The following is a 16,755-nucleotide window of genomic DNA, read 5'->3' as shown; positions in this document are numbered from 1 at the left end:
AATGAGTTGATGAATGAAAAGGTGTATAACATATATGTGGCTTTCAGTAAATATTATTTTCTTTAGTTACTTCTGTAGTTTACTGTCTCAGTTTGTTGCCCTTGGTAGAGTGCTGTGGCGTCACAGCTCACAGCAACCTCAAACTGTTAGGCTCAAGCGATTCTCTTGCCTCAGGCTCCCAAGTAGCTGGGATTACAGGTGAGCTCAACAATGCCTAGCTATTTTAGCTATTGTTTAGCTATTGTCACTGTTGCCCAGGTTAGTCTTGAACTCCTCACCTCAAGGGATATATGCCTAATTCTTCCAGGGTGCTTGTGTTATGGGCATCAGTCATCAGGCCCAAACCAAAGTGGTGGTTTTTTTTTTTTTTTTGGCCGAGGCTGGGTTTGAACCCGCCACCTCCGGCATATGGGACCGGCGCCCTACCCCTTGAGCCACAGGCGCCGCCCGGTTTTTTTTTTTTTTTTTTACACAGGGAGGCAGGTCTCGTACTCCTGAGTTCAGGCAATTACCTACCTCGGCCTCCCAGAGTGCTGGGATTACAGGGGTGAGCCACAACGCCTGGCTGATTTTTTTTTTTTTTTTTTTGAGACAGAGTCTCACTTCTGTTAACCTTGGTAGAATGCTGTGGCATCATAGCTTTCCCAACCTCAAACTCTTGGGCTTAAGTGAGTCTCTTGCCTCAGCTTCCCAAGTAGCTGGGACTGTAGGCGCTCACCACAATGTCCGGCTATTTTTAGAGATGAGGTCTTGCTCTGGCTCAGGCTAGTCTGGAATCTGTGAGCTTAGGCAGTCCACCCTCGGCCTCCTTAGTGCTGGGATTATAGGCCTTGGCCACAGGACCCAGCCTCAATTTTTTTTTTTTTTTTTTTTGATAAACTCTCATTCACCTGCCCTAGGCTAGAGTGCTGTGGCATCAGTCTCTCTTACAGTAACCTCAAACTCCTGCATTCAAGTAATCCTCCTGCCTCAGCCTCCTGACTAACTGGGATTTTTTTTTCTTTTTTTTCTTTTTTTTAGACAGTCTCACTATGTCACCCTCGGTAGAGTGCTGTGGCATCACAGCTCACAGCAGCCTCAAACTCTTGGGCTCAAGTGATTCTCTTGCCTTAGCCTCCCAAGTAGCTGGGACTATAGGTGCCCGTCACAATGCCTGGCTATTTTTTATTGCAGTTGTCATTGTTGTTTAGCTGGGGCTCAGCTGCCAGCCTTGGTGTATGTGGCTGGCGCTATAACCACTGTGCTACGGGCACTGAGCTGTGAGTAATTGGGATTATAGGTGCATGCCGTATTTTTTTAGTTTTGTAGCAACAGGGTCTCACTGTTGCCCAAGTTAGTCTTGAACTCCTCACCTCAAGGGATATATGCCTAATTCTTCCAGGGTGCTTGTATTATGGGCATCAGTCATCAGGCCCAAACCGAAGTGGTAGTTTTTTTTTTTTTTTACAAAAAGCTAATGCCAAGGTGCTGTTTTTAAAACTTGCTTTGATGTGGTAAAAATACAGCATACAAAGAAAAGTAAGCCTCAAGTTCATTGCTCTTTAAACTGGAGATTTTATAATGGGAATTTAATGGTATTGGGCGTTTCCCACCTGAAATAATCAAGTTGCTTATTACTTGTTATATTTGCAATAAAAAGGCAAATTTGGCCAAGGACATTAGAACAAGAACATACTTTTAATTTATTTTTTATTTTTTTGAAACGTATTACAGTACTTCATATTTTATTATTATTATTATTATTTTTGAGACAGAGTCTTACCATGTCACCCTGGGTAGAGTGCCATGGCATCACAGCTCACAGCAACCTCAAACTTTTGGGTTTAAGCAATTCTCTTGCCTCAGCCTTCCAAGTAGCTGGGACTATAGGTGCCTGCCACAACGCTTGGCTATTTTTTTGTTGCAGTTGTCATTGTTTAGCCAGCCCGGGCCAGGTTCGAACCCGCCAGCCTCAGTGCATGTGACTGGCGCTGTAACCACTGTGCTATGGATGCCGAACCACGCCTTTATATTTTTTTTAGATCATTTTTTTCTCAAACTTGTCACTTTGACATTTTGGGCTGGATAATTCTTTGTTGTGGGAGGCTGCCTTATGTATTGTGGGATGTTTTGTGGCAGTGGTCCCCAACCTTTTTGGCACCAGGGACTGGTTTCATGGAAGATAGTTTTTCCATTGATGCGAGTGGTGGGAATTGTTTTGATATGAGTCTGAAAACAATTGATTTATTAGGGTCTCTGTAGTCAAACCTCTCTGTTACTGATAATCTTTATTTGTAGCCTCTCCCCAGCACTAGCATCGTCATTGCCTCTGCTACATTTCAGATCTATCAGGCATTAAATTCTCATAAGAAGCGTACAACCTTGATGTCTCGCGTGCATTTTACAGCAGGGTTCATGTTTCTGTGAGAATTTAATAATGCTATTGATCTGACCAGAGGTGGAGCTCAGACCACGACATGAGTGATGAGCAGCAGCTGTAAGTACGGATGGAGCTTTGCTCATTGGCCTGCTATTCACCTCCTACTGTGCGGCCTAATTCCTAATAGGCCACAGATAGACACTGGTCTGTGGCCAGGGTGGGGGTGGGTGGTTGTGTTACTGGATGAAGAGGGTCCAGCCGCCTGTCACCGTCAGCCAATATGCAGAAACAGGGATATAGGTCCACCAAACTTTGTCAGAAGGCAGAAGGCTGGCGATTCTGGAGAACAGTGACAGTAGCTTTTCTTTCTTTTTTTTTTTTTTAGAGACAGAGTTTTACTTTATCACCCTTGGTAGAGTGCTGTGGCGTCACAGCTCACAGGAACCTCCAACTCCTGGGCTTAGGCGATTCTCTTGCCTCAGCCTCCCGAGTAGCTGGGACTACAGGCGCCCACCACAACACCCGGCTATTTTTTCTTTTTTTTTGTTCGAACCTGCCACCCTTGGTATTTGGGGCCGGTGCCCTACTCACTGAGCCACAGGCACCACTCCCCAAATCACCATTTTATATGTAAAAGTTAAAAGCAAGGACCACATTAACCCTTATTTTAAATAATAAACAGCATAACTCAGGGACCACTTATGATATTCCAATTCAAAAGTTAATTTCCTAAATCTGTCACTCTAAACTACTCAAGATAGGCATCTTTAGGGATGGAGCTAAATTTACAAAACAATAAGAATGGGAGATAGGAGGTAAAAGTCACCTAGGACCTAAGCCTACCAGATTAGCTGTGTCGTGTTGGCGCTAGCCTGACTGACACCATCTTATTCTCACTACACATGCTTTCAGTTGGGGACTGCAGTTTTGAAGTATTCTTATTTGCGAGACGCTGGTAGTGTATCCTCTCTAGTCAAGACAATAAAAAATATCTCCAGATATGCTCAGATATTTCTTGGGGGATAATATCACTCTGATTGAGAATCACTAGTTTATATATATACTTTTGGTCATCCACTAGGATACATAGGGGATAAAGAGGTATGTGCTTTCTAGGGGTTGGTCAAGGGTCAAGAGGAATAGTTTATCTTCATATTTTTATTCCCAAACCTGCCATGAACCAGGAATGACTTATTGTCTATAGATGTTGAACTTAAAAACTTAAAGTGAGGCTGCCTGTGGTGGCTCAATGTGTGTGATCCCAGCACTTTGGGAGGCCAAGGTGGGAGGATTGCATGCGGCTAGGAGTTTGAGACCAGCCTGGGCAACATAGCAAGACCCTGTCTCTACAAAAAATTAGAAAAAAATAGCCAGCTGTGGTGATATGTGCATTTAGTTTAGCTACTCAGGAGACTGAGATGGGAGGAGAGCTTTGGCTTAGGAGTCCGAGGTTAGAGTGAGCCATGATCAAGGCACTGCACTCCTGCTTGGGTGGCAAAGTGAGACTCTGTCTCTTAAAGAAAAAATGGGAAAGGAGAGAAAAGTATATATGTGATAGAGATGAAAAAAAACTTTTACTAATAAATTTGAAAACTTACATGAAAATAATTAGGACAACCTGGAATTTTACATGTGATTTCTCTGCCTTTCTTCATGTGCTCTTATTGTGGGACAATTCCATCTAGTGGGCTAATAATTAATGCAAAGATCATAGAAAGAGAACATTCTTATGCTACTGTTGAGAAGGAAGAGGACTAATATTCTTTGAACTCTTAATAAACACTAAATATGGGTGGCGCCTGTGGCTCAAGGAGTAGGGTGCTGTTCCCATATGCCAGAGGTGGTGGGTTCAAACCCAGCCCTGGCCAAAAACCACAAAATAAATAAATAAATAAATAAACTAAATAAATGAACACTAAATACTTTCAGGTAATTTACATATATTATTTCATTCTATTTATTTTTTTGGAGACAGAGTCGCACTACGTCATCCTCTGTAGAGTTCGTGACGTCACAGCTCACAGCAACCTCACACTCTTGGGCTCAAGTGACTCTCTTGCCTTAGTCTCCTGAGTAGCTGGTACTACAGGCACCTGCCACAACACCTGGCTATTTTTAGAGATAGGGTCTCACTCTGGCTCAGGCTGGTCTCACGAACCTGTGAGCTCAGGCAATCCACCTGCCTTGGCCTCCCAGAGTGCTAGGATTATAGGCTTAAGCCACCGTGCCTGGTCTTATTTCATTTTATTTTTTGTAACTTTTCTTCAAGTATGAATTAATCTGTATTATTTGCTGATGGTTGTATTGTAAATGGTAGAAATTTGAGTTGAGATTTGAACCCAGGCACATGTGTTCTTCATATTTGCTATGCTGTTTCCTATAAAGAGTCATTGACAATATTTCAGTCAAATTTCGGGATGAAAACGAATGTTATATTACATTCTTCTATTGTTATGTAAAGACAACAAATTATTCAGAATTGTGTGTAAGTAGGTATGTGTGACAAAAGAGGATGACAATATTGGGATAATAATAGCAATAATTGGTACTTATTGAGCACTTACGAGTTAGGTACTGTTTTTGATAATCTTTTCAACCTTTTAATAATCTTTACAAACTAATGATCCTCATATTCTTAATTTACAAAAAGAAAACTGAAACAGAAGTTAAGTAATTTGTTCAAGGTCAAATTGATGCCAAGTGGTAGACCCAGCATTATAACCCATTCATCTAAACAACTCAGATATTAATTGAATGAGTCTGTATTTTCAAGGGAATAATGGTGTGACAGACCTAATTATGCTGTCATTCTTTGGTTATAACTGGTTTCACATAGTATCTCATATGAAAATCAACTTACTGGAAAAGAAGTTGTTTTGGGCGGCGCCTGTGGCTCAAGGAGTAGGGCGCCGGTCCCATATGCTGGAGGTGGCGGGTTCAAACCCAGCCCCGGCCAAAAAAACCACAAAAAAGAAAAAAAAAAAAGAAAATCAACTTACTGCATAGACCACATCTCTGAAAGTGTTGTCATAAATCATAGTGGAGGATTTTTGGTGACATAGAAGGTGGTTTAATATTGTGCAGCCTCTAAATTTATTGCTTATGAAAACTTAAGCTTGTCTAGGTTAGTTAGTATACATCATATTTACTTTTAAGCTAATATGCTCTTGGACATCATTATTTGGGCTTGGAGTTCCTTCAGTGTTTTATGGCTAATGAGATCATGTTTCAGAGAGAAACACCTCAAGAAACTGTTTTCTTCCAATAAACCTGGAACCATTAATTCTAAAGATTTCTGATGATTCAGATACAAACATTTTGAGTACATTTTAGGCTTTGAAGTCAGGATTTCTTAGGTTAATTGATATATTTTAGTTATTTATAGAGCTTTTAATTCTTTTTTTTTTTTTTAATTGTTGGGGATTCATTGAGGGTACAAGAAACCATGTTACACTGATTGCATTTGTTAGGTGAAGTCCCTCTTACAACGTTATCTTGTCCCCAAAAGGTGTAGCACACACCAAGGTTCCACTCCCCTCCCTCCTTCCCTCTCTCTGCTCTTCCTTTCCTCACCCCTCCCTCTGTAAAGTCTCCATTTTTTTAAATGGCTGAATAGTATTCCATGGTATACGTATACCACAGTTTGTTAATCCATTCCTGGGTTGATGGGCATTTAGGCTGTTTCCACATTTTGGCGATTGTAAATTGAGCTGCAATAAACAGTCTAGTACAAGTGTCCTTATGATAAAAGGATTTTTTTCCTTCTGGGTAGATGCCCAGTAAAGGGATTGCAGGATCAAATGGGAGGTCTAGTTTGAGGTCTGAGGGTTCTTCATCCAACTTCCTTCCAAAAAGGTTGTATTAGTTTGCAGTCCCACCAGCAGTGTAAAAGTGTTCCCTTCTCTCCACACCCACGCCAGCATCTGCAGTTTCGAGATTCTGTGACATGGGCCATTCTCACTGGGGTTAGATGGTATCTCAGGGTGGTTTTGATTTGCATTTCTCTAATAATTAGGGATGATGAGCATTTTTTCATATGTTTGTTAGCCATTCGTCTGTCTTCTTTAGAGAAAGTTCTATCGTATCTCTTGCCCATCGATATGTGGGATTGTTGGTTTTATTTATGTGGATTAATTTGAGTTCTCTATAGATCCTAGTTATCAAGCTTTTATCTGATTCAAAATATGCAAATATCCTTTCCCACTGTGTAGGTTGTCTCTTTGCTTTGGTTGTTGTCTCCTTAAGTACAATTAAGCTTTTCAGTTTAACGAAGTCCCATTTGTTTATTTTTGTTGTTGTTGCAATTGCCATGGCAGTCTTCTTCATAAAGTCTTTCCCCAGGCCACTATCTTCCAGTGAGCTTTTAATTCTTACAAAATGTTATACTCATTAGAATTTTGATAGATCACTGATACTAAAGATTATTAATAACTTCATTCCATCTCTTTATTCTATTGGTACAACACAGATATATCATTATGCATGTGTTAAAAATATGAAACTTGTATGTGTTAAAGGTGCTTCCAGTGTTGCTGGTTGATTGTTTTATTTCAGAAAACATTTACCTAATGCCTCATGCATGTCTCTACCAGGGTGGGCCCTGGATATACAAAAACAGTAAAATCATGATACTCACTCTGAAGTTTTAGTTTTTTAGGGAGAAAAACGGTGACTTTCTTGTGCGATTAAGTACTGTGATTAAAGATGATAGAATTAAGGCATTGGGGTGCTTTGGGAGTATTCCGTGATTATGGGGGAACTTTGGCAATAATTTAGTTTTTAATTTTTTATTGGTTTTATACTTTTCCAGTATTGATACCGTAGATACCATTTAAATTATACTTAATAGGACAACATAAAACTATAAGAACATTTGATTCAAGAAATGGATAACATCCATTATCTTTGATTTATTCTTTTTTTCCTCTTTGTGATAAAGCAAGCATTTCTAACTTTGAGCATTTGAGATTGGGAAGGGAATTCAAGGATAGACGTCAAAAGATTTATGACCTGTTCCAAAATAGTACATAACATATTTTGTGTATTTATTGTTTTATCAGTGTCAGGATTCTCATTCCAGGGATACTGATAGAAGTTTTATAGTAGGAAGTGGGATGTAGTTTAAAACAAACACGGATTTAAATTCTGCCTTCTCTATTTGTACTGTTTTTGGGTGACTGTGACAAAATACTTAAACTTTCGTGTTTTCTTTCTTTCTTTCTTTTTTTTTTTTTGAGGTAGTCTCATTTTGTCCCCCTTGGTAGAATCCCACACTGTCATAGCTCACAGCAACCTCTTGCCTCAGCCTCCCAAGTAGCTAGGTTGTCCACCACAACACCCTGCTAGTTTTAGAGACAGGGTGATCTCACTCTTGCTCAGGCTGGTCTTGAACTCCTGCGCTCAAGCAATCCACTCATCTTGGCCTCCTAGAGTGCTAGGATTAGAGGAATGAGCCACCATGCTCTGCCCCAAATTACTTAAACTTTAAGCTTTCTTTTGCATATGTATGACATGTAGACATTGTTGGGATATAGGAGACATTCAGTAAATAGAATGGCTTTTACTATTATTGATGCTTACTTGCAGTCTTCATATAAACATTTGTTTAAATGTTTTTATTTCCAGTATTCTTGACTCATTAAAGAAAACTTGGAACATGTAGAAAAATAACAAGAAGATGGATCATCATCCACATCATTCTTTAAATTTTAGTTTTTTACTTTTTTTTTTTTTTTTGTAGAGACAGAGTCTCACTTTATGGCCCTCGGTAGAGTGCCGTGGCCTCACACAGCTCACAGCAACCTCCAACTCCTGGGCTTAAGCAATTCTCTTGCCTCAGCCTCCCAAGTAGCTGGGACTACAGGCGCCCGCCACAACGCCTGGCAGTTTTTTGGTTGCAGTTTGGCTGGGGCCGGGTTTGAACCCGCCACCCTCGGTATATGGGGCCAGCGCCCTACAGACTGAGCCACAGGCACCGCCCAGTTTTTTACCTTTTTTTAAGATAGTCTTACTCTGTCCCTGAGTAGAGTGCTGTCGAGTTATAGTTCATAGCCATCCTGAAACTTGGGCTCAAGTGATCCTCTTGTTTCAGCCTCCCAAGTAGCTAGGACTACAGGAGCCTGCTGCCATGTTTTTCTGTTTTTAGTAGACACAGATTTCACTCTTGCTCAGGATGGTCTTGAACTCTGGAGTTCAAGCAATCTACCTGCCTTCTCCCAGAGTGCTAGGATTGCAGGCATGAGCTATTGTGCCTGGCCCACTCTTTTTGAACATGGTTGTAGTCTTCTTCTCATACACACATACACATACATATATGTATAATTTTGTATTGTTTTCTTTAATTTAACATTGTAGGTGTTTCCTGTGTGGTCTTCACAAGCTTTTTTTTTGTTTGTTTGTTTTAGAGACGGAGTTTCTCTTTGTTGCCCTCGGTAGAGTGCTGTGGCGTCACAGCTCACAGCAACCTCCAGTTCTTGGGCTTAGGCGATTGATTCTCTTGCCTCAGCCCCCCAAGTAGCTAGGACTACAGGCGCTCGCCACAACGCCCGGCTATTTTTTTGTTGCAGTTTGGCCAGGGCCAGGTTTGAACCCGCCACTCTTGGTATATGGGGCCAGTGCCCTACTCACTGAGCCACGGGGACCACCCCACAAGCATATTTTTAATACCAGTCTTTGGGATATATTAATTGATTGGTGCTTAATAGTTTACTTAATTAATCCCTTATGTGGTATAGATATTTTATGTACATACATATATCAATTATAATTAATGCTGTTGCAAATAACTTTTTCTAAATTCTTTTCTATAAAGGTAAATGTGGTACAGGCGGCCCCCAGGTTATGAACCAGATAGGTTCTGTAGGTTCGTTCTTACATTGAATTTGTATGTAAGTTGGAAGAGGTCCATTTACCTATTACCCCATAGTAGACTCCATTTGTAAATGTAAGTCACACATCAGTTCAATGTTTGTAATCCAGGGACTTTAAATGTGAGTTATATGTAAGTCTAATGTTTATAACTCAGGGACAGCCTGTACTTACTATATAACTGAGTTATTTTTTATATATACTTTTGAGTTTGGAAACCAAAACTGAGTCATTTTTTAGTTTATATTCTTAAGGCTTTGTTTTTATTTATTTATTTTTTTTTGAGACAGAATCTCACTGTTTTGCTCAGGATAGAAGTGCTGTAGTATCAGCAACCTCAAAACTCCTGGGTTCAAGCTATCCTTTTGCCTCAGCTTCCCAAGTAGCAGGAACTACAGGTGCCTGCCACAGTGCCCAGCTAGTTTTTCTGTTTTTGGTAGGGAAGGGTCCTTTTCTTGCTTATGCTGGTCTTGAACTCCTGACCTCAAGTGATCCTCCTGCCTTGGCCTCTCAGAGTGTGCTAGAATTGCAGGCATAAACCACCATATCTGGTCTATATTTTTAAGATCTTGAATGGCAAAGCAAACAGCAACAATAATTCAAGAATAATCAAAAAATATTATCTTGAAGGAATTAAGATGAATGTATTTGAAGGCCTGGTGCCGTGGCTCACACCTGTAATCCTAGCACTATGGGAGGCTCAGGCAGGTGGATTGCCCTAAGCTCACAGGTTCCAGACCAGCCTGTGCAACAGCGAGACCCCCGTCTCTAAAAATAGCTGGGCGTTGTGGCGGGTACCTGTAGTCCCAACTACTTGGGAGGCTGAGGCAAGAGAATCACTTGAGCCCAAGATCAAGTTTGATTTGAAGTTGCTGTGTGCTATGACGCCACAGCACTCTACCAAGGGAGGGTGACAAAGTGAGACTCTGTCTCCAAAAAAAAAAGGAGCCCGAGGTGGGTAGATTGCCTGAGCTCATGGGTTCGAGACCAGCCTGAGCTAGAACAAGACTCCTGCCTTTAAAAATAGCTGGGCATTGTGGCAGGTGCCTGTAGTCCAGCTACTCGGGAGGCTGAGGTAAGAGGATTGCTTAAGCCTAAGAGATTGAGGTCGCTGTGAGCTATAATTACACAGCACTCTACAGAGGGTGATAATGAAACTCTGTCTAAAAAAAAAAAAGGATGAATGTGTTTGATCTTAAGATCTTGAATGGCAAAGGATGAATGTGTTTGATCTTAAGTTTATAGTTTATGAAAGTTCACTTAACACAGGAAATTGACATTAAAAGTTGTGAGCTTGAAGGAGAATGAAATTCAGTATTTCAGTTTGTCTGCAATTTTCATTCCCTGTATTCTGTGTTGCTTTCATTCTTACTCTGTTCTCTACATTCTGTTCCATGTTTTGTTTTGTTTTATTTTGTTTCTTGGCACACTTTTATGCAGGGCCTTGTAATATCTGGGGGTGGATTCTGGACCATCTGGAACTTTAGAACAGTTCAAAAATGTAACTCTTTTGACTCTACTTTGAGCCATACTTGTTTGAAATGTCCTGGTTTGTCTGTGTGCTTGGCAGATTTTCTCCTTTATACCCTCACAGCTTTTTATGACTAATTTCTTCCTTGGCACAGGAATTTTAATAGTGTCAGTGTTTGTAGATTAAAGTGGATGAGACTTGTTTGACTATATAACCTTACCAAAAAAACCCTCATAAGGAAAACTTTATAAAACATTGTTTTTAAAAATAACTGTATAATTGACATAAATATTTAAATATTGATCAATATTTAAAGTATTTAAATATTTTTAGGTGGTAATTATGAGGCTATGAGGAAAGTATATTCTGCAAATTGTAAATTTACTAAGTTGACTTATAGTCCTAGTTTTAAAATATTCTATGTGTCCAAATTAATAATAATTTTAAAAAATATATCTGCATTAAATAATAGGAGCCTGGCTGGGCATGGTGGCTTATACCTGTGATACTAGCACTCTGGGAGGATCCCTTGAGATCAAGAGTTGGGGACCAACCCGAGCAAGAGCACGACCACATCTCTGCTAAAAATAGAAAAATTAGCTGGGAGCTGTAGGCACCTATAGTTTCAGCTACTCAGGAGGCTGAAGTGGGAGGATCACTTGAATGCAGGAGTTTGAGGTTGCTGTGAGATAGGCTGAGGCCATGGCACTTTAGCCTGGACGACAATGAGATTCTGTCTAAAAAAAAATAAAAAATAAAAAAGCTATTGTACACTTCCAGAAAGTTCTAGAAATAATGAATTTATAAAATATTTTTAGATTGTTTAGTTGTTAATAGATTGAACTTTCTGCCTTTTTTCTTAGTTCACAAAATAGTTAACTTTTAATACAATTTAGTTAACTACTAACCAAGCCTAGTCCTAGATCAAATAAAGACTGAAGCTTTTCTTGAAGCATGCTAGTTTTAAGACACTGAGTTGCTCACTGAAATTAGAAGAATGTTTTGAGGTAAATTAATGCAGAACTCTTCAAATTAGTGTTTGCAGGCATTCTAAAGACATTCTTCTGAGAATTCAGATTCCCTCCCTTTATTTTAATAATCCTGAGGGCTACAAAGTGTAAAGTTTTGGACAAAATAATTATTACAATGCACGAGACAGTATGTGTGCATAGCCTATTCCTTAGCAGCTAGTGTTGTGTTTAAAACACAACATTTTATTTCAGTAAAATAGCAGCATCTGTTCCATTAATGTGGTTTTATTTTTATTTTATTTTATTTAGAGACAGTCTTATTTTCTTGCCCCTGGTAGAGTGCTATGGTGTGATAGCTCACAGCAACCTCAAACTCTTAGGCTGAAGTGATCCTTTTTCCTCAGCCTTCCAAGTAGCTGAGAGTACAGTCCCCTACCACAATATGGCCAGTTTTTTTTTTTTTTTTTTTGTTCTTTTACTGGAGGGGGGTGGAGGGGAAGGGGGGCAGGAAGGGAAAAGGAAGACCGGAGGGAGGTCTTGCTCTTGCTTAGTCTCTGGAGCTCAAACAGTCTCTAGAGCTCAATAATCTACCTGCCTTGGCCTTCCAGAGTGCTGGGATTATAGGCATGAGCCACTGAGTACTGCCAGTTTTATCGTTTTGAATGAATTTTAGAAATCTTTACATTAAGAGGTATGAAAAAGTTTATACCAACTTTTATGTTTGTCTGCATTTAAAACATAGAAAATTAACTTAAGTCGGGGCGGCGCCTGTGGTTCAGTCGGAGAGGCGCCGGCCCCATATACCGAGGGTGGCGGGTTCAAACCCAGCCCCGGCCAAACTGCAACAACAACAACAAAAAAAAAATAGTCAGGCGTTGTGGCAGGCACCTGTAGTCCTAGCTGCTCGGGAGGCTGAGGCAAGAGAATCACATAAGCCCAAGAGCTGGACGTTGCTGTGAGCCGCGTGTGACGCCACAGCACTCTACCGAGGGCGGTACAGTGAGACTCTGTCTCTACAAAAAAAAAAAAAAAAGTCAAAAATAGCAGGGCGTTGTGGCGGGCACATGTAGTCCCAGCTACTCGGGAGGCTGAGGCTAGAGAATCGCCTAAGCCCAGGAGTTGGAGGTTGCTGTGAGCTGTGATGCCACAGCACTCTACCAAGGGTGATAAAGTAAAACTCTGTCTCTAAAAAAAAAAAAAAAAAAAAAAGAAAGTTTTGTTCTTATCTGGAGCCAATATGAGCACAGTAGTTTTGGCACCCATCTAGTTTGCTTAATTTAAAATTTTCAGTTAGAATCGTGTAAGCTAAACCCATTGAGATGCTACTGTTTCTGCTGTCAATTGCTGTTCCTCTTCAATCAGGGCACCAACAAGATGAATTTTTTTTCCTTGCAAATTGATATGTATCATAGTGGGCATCATCTTGTCCCTTTAAGAGAAGTTACCCTATTTGTAAACTGGTGATTTCTTTGGGGATTGTCCTCATAAACTTTTTTTTTTTTTAATTAATTAATTAATTTTTTTGTAGAGACAGAGAGTCACTTTATGGCCCTGGGTAGAGTGCCGTGGCCTCACACAGCTCACAGCAACCTCCAACTCCTGGGCTTAAGCGATTCTCTTGCCTCAGCCGCCCGAGTAGCTGGGACTACAGGCGCCTGCCACAACGCCCGGCTATTTTTTTGTTACAGTTCGGCCGGGCCAGGTTTGAACCCGCCACCCTCGGTATATGGGGCCGGTGCCTTTACCGACTGAGCCACAGGCGCCGCCCCTCATAAACTTTTTTTAAAGCATCAATGATTTCACCATTCTTGTACTCATGTTTCACCATGAATTTGATGTTTGTTCTTGCTTCAGTTCAGCAGATTTTGTGTTGCTTTGATTTGGGCTCTTTTCAAACTGATGTCTTACCCTCTTTACTTCCTCAAACTAGATCCTTGTTATAGAAATCTTCAGATTCTTGATAAAATAAATCTGACAAGTGATGTTCTCTAAGAAAAACACTCTTCAATTTTATTCCGTCTTCCATGCATATTTTGAGTAATTATCTCCCAAGATTCATGTGTCTTTTCCCAACATCTCTGAGAGTATAATTCCATATTTTCTTCTTAATTCTCTCATTGTGTCAGAGTATGTTTCAAAAAAGGGTTTGTCGTATTAAAAGTTGGCATATCCTGTCAGACTCAACGCTCCTCTGGAATGACGTACTTATGGTTAGCCGTGCCCAGAGCTCCTTTATTGTCTCAGCAGCAGAAAGCTGGAGACCCATTGACATGTGATTTGATTCATCTCAGTTTTGATCCTGCCTCTCTCCTTTGCATCCTCAGGCACAGACTGCAAGAAGCACTATGGTATTGTATTTTGGCAGGGCAAGTGAAAACAGTAGGGAAGAAAAAATCCCTGTTTCTTTCTTTTTTTCTTTTTTTTTTGAGACAGAGTCTCAGTATGTTGCCCTTGGTAGAGTGCGGTGGTGTCATGGCTCACAGCAACCTCAAACTCTTGGGCTTAAACAATTCTCTTGTTTCTTTTTAAAAAATTTTATTTTTTATTTTATAAACATCATGAGACATTCACAATATATAGCTTACTCATTTAAAGTGTACAGTTCAATGGTTGTTACTCTATTCATAGATATGTGGAAGTATCACTTCAGTCAATTTTAGAGTATTTTTGTCACCCCTAAAAGAAAGCCTGTGCCCCTCAGCTATCACACTTCTGTCCCCTTTGCTTTCTTCAGCCCTAAGCAACTATTAATTTATTTTTTATCTCTATAGATTTCCCTATTCTAGACTTTGTCTGAATGGAATCATATACTACATAGAGTCTTGTGACTGGCTTCTATGAGTTAAGCCTAATGTCTTTGAGGTTTATCCAAGTTGGAGCAAGTATCAGTAATTCATTTCTTTTTGTGGTTGAATAAAACTCCATTGTGTATTTATACCACATTTTGTTTATCCATTTTTCCATTGGTAGACATTTGAGTTGTTTCCCCCTTTTTCAATTATGAATAATGCTACTGTAAGTATTTTATGTAGGGGTATGTTTTCCTTTCTGCTGGGAATATATCAAGTCATATAGAAACTCTTATCTTTAATCATTAGACAATTCTCCACATTGTCTCCATTGATTGTTATTTTCTGACCTTTTCATTCTAGTCATTCTGTGGGGGTAAAATGGTATCTTTTTCTATTTCCCTGGTAACTAGTGATTTCAAGCATGTTTTTATGTGCTTATTAGCTTTTTGCATATTTTCTTTGCAGAAATGTGTATTATTTGCCCATTTTAAAATTGGGTTGTTTGTCTTTTTTTTTTTGGTAGAGACAAGAGTCTCACTTTACGGCCCTCGGTAGAGTGCTGTGGCCTCACACAGCTCACAGCAACCTCCAACTCCTGGGCTTAAGCGATTCTCTTGCCTCAGCCTCCCGAGTAGCTGGGACTACAGGCGCCCACCACAACGCCTGGCTATTTTTTGGTTGCAGTTTGGCTGGGGCCGGGTTTGAACCCGCCACCCTCTGTATATGGGGCCGGCACCTTACCGACTGAGCCACAGGCGCTTGCCCTGTCTTTTTTTTTTGTTTACAGTTTTTCGACAGGGCCAGGCTTGAACCCGCCACACCCAGTATCTGGGGCTGGCGCCCTATTCCTTGAGCCACAGGCGCCACCCAGTTATTTGTCTTTTTCTTATTGAGTTATAAGAATTGGCAGGTTCAAACCCAGCCCCAGCTGAACTGCAACCAAAAAATAGCCGGGCGTTGTGGTGGGCGCCTGTAGTCCCAGCTGGTTGGGAGGCTGAGGCAGGAGAATCGCGGAAGCCCAAGAGCTAGAGGTTGCTGTGAGTCCTGTGACATCATGGCACTCTACCCAAGACGGTAAAGTGAGACTCTGTCTCTACAAAAAAAAAATTAAATAAAAAAAAAAAAAAGAATTATATATTGTTAAGTACAAGTCCTTACAAGACATAGGATTTGTGAATATCTTCTTCTGATTCACAAGTTGTCTTTTCATTTTTTTTTAATGGTGTCCTTTGAAGCACTTTTGAACATTTTAATTTATTTTTTTTTTTTGAGACAGAGTCTCACTATGTCTCTCATGGTAGAGTGCTGTGGAGTCACAGCTCACAGCAACCTCAAACTCTTGGGCTTAAGTGATTCTCTTGCTTCAGCCTCCCAAGTAGCTGAGACTACAGGCACCCGCCATAATGCCTGGCTATTTTTTGGTTGTTGTTGTCATTGCAATTGTCATCATTCTTTAGCTGGCCCAGGCTGAGTTCTAACCCACCAGCATCGGTGCATGTGGCTGGTGCCATAACCACTGTGCTACGGGCACTGAGCCTGAACATTTTAATTTTGATGAAAGCCAATTTATCTATTTTTTCTCTTGTTGCCTGTGCTTTTGTCTTTTGGCAGATCCAAGGTCATGAAGATTTATCTCTCTTTTCTTCTAAGAGTTTTACAGTTTTAACTGTTATCTCTAGACCTTTGATCTATTTTGAGTTAACTTTTTCTTTTTTTTTGAGACAGAGTCTCACTATGTCACCCTTGGTAGAGTGCTGTGGCGTCACAGCTCACAGCAACCTCAAACTCTTGGGCTTAAGTGATTCTCTTGCCTCAGCCTCCCAAGTAGCTGGGACTACAGGCGCCTGCCACATGCACGGATATTTTTTGGTTGGAGTTGTCATTGTTGTTTGGCAGGCCTGGGCTGGGCTTGTACCCACCAACCTCGGTATATGTGGCTGGCACCCTATTCACTGAGCTACGGGCGCCATGCCTATTTTGAGTTAATTTTTATATATGGTATGAGTTAAGGGTCCAAGTTCATTCTTTTGCTGGTGGATATTTCGTGCTTGTGGTGTTCCAGCAACATTTGTTAAAAAGACTATTTTTTCCATAATCAATGTCTTGGAACCCTTATAAAAAGTCAGTTTGCTGTAGCTGTATAGGATTATTTCTGACTCTTAATTCTGTTCTGTTGAGCTCTACAAGGTCAGACATTTAAGTTTGTGAACTTATTTAGAAAAAGTACTGACTTATTGAGATAGGGTGGTCAGAAAGGCCCATCTGAGGAGGTTATATTTGATCAGAGATGTGAAT

At 40.4% G+C, this 16,755-nt stretch overlaps 1 protein-coding gene across 2 annotated transcripts in view; it reads left to right on the top strand.

Annotated features, from left to right (window-relative positions):
• The window catches only part of EPS15 (epidermal growth factor receptor pathway substrate 15), a 164,614-nt gene that overhangs the window by 11,825 nt on the left and 136,034 nt on the right, over positions 1 to 16,755 (top strand). The gene's annotated exons all lie outside the window — the stretch shown is intronic.

This window comes from Nycticebus coucang, chromosome 22 (assembly GCF_027406575.1).
Source record: "Nycticebus coucang isolate mNycCou1 chromosome 22, mNycCou1.pri, whole genome shotgun sequence".
Classification (NCBI taxonomy): Eukaryota; Metazoa; Chordata; class Mammalia; order Primates; family Lorisidae; genus Nycticebus; species Nycticebus coucang.
Note: the sequence above shows the minus strand (reverse complement) of the source record. Positions and strands in the feature narration are given on the sequence as shown.